Consider the following 510-nt stretch of genomic DNA (forward strand, 5'->3'; position numbering starts at 1 on the left):
ATATCTGCCATGTAGCTAGCTATCTGAATATGGACATGTTGGACTGATCTGCCAGTTAGTTAGCTTTCTGGATATGTACATGTTGGAAATATCTGTCATGTAGCTAACGCTCTGTGTTAGGACATGTTGGACTTTTGTGCCATGTAGTGTTCTGTATATGTACACGTTGGACATAACTTGCATGTAGCTTGATTTCTGTATATGCATATGTTGGAATTATCTGCCAGGTAGCTAATGCTCTGTATATGGATATGTTGGATTTATCTGCCGTGTAGCTACCTATCTGAATATGGTCATGTAGGACTTACCTGCCATGTAGTAAGCTTTCTGTAAATGGACTTGTAGGATTATCTGCCATGTAGCTAGCTTTGTGCATATTGACATGTTGAATTTATTGGTGATGTAGCTATCTCTCTGTATATGGACATGTTCGACTTCTCTGCCAGTTCACTAGCTCTCTGTATATGGACATGTTAAATTTATCTGCCAGATAGCTAGCTTTGTATATAT

The sequence above is a fragment of the Chrysochloris asiatica genome, unplaced genomic scaffold (genome assembly GCF_000296735.1).
Source record: "Chrysochloris asiatica unplaced genomic scaffold, ChrAsi1.0 scaffold00261, whole genome shotgun sequence".
Classification (NCBI taxonomy): Eukaryota; Metazoa; Chordata; class Mammalia; order Afrosoricida; family Chrysochloridae; genus Chrysochloris; species Chrysochloris asiatica.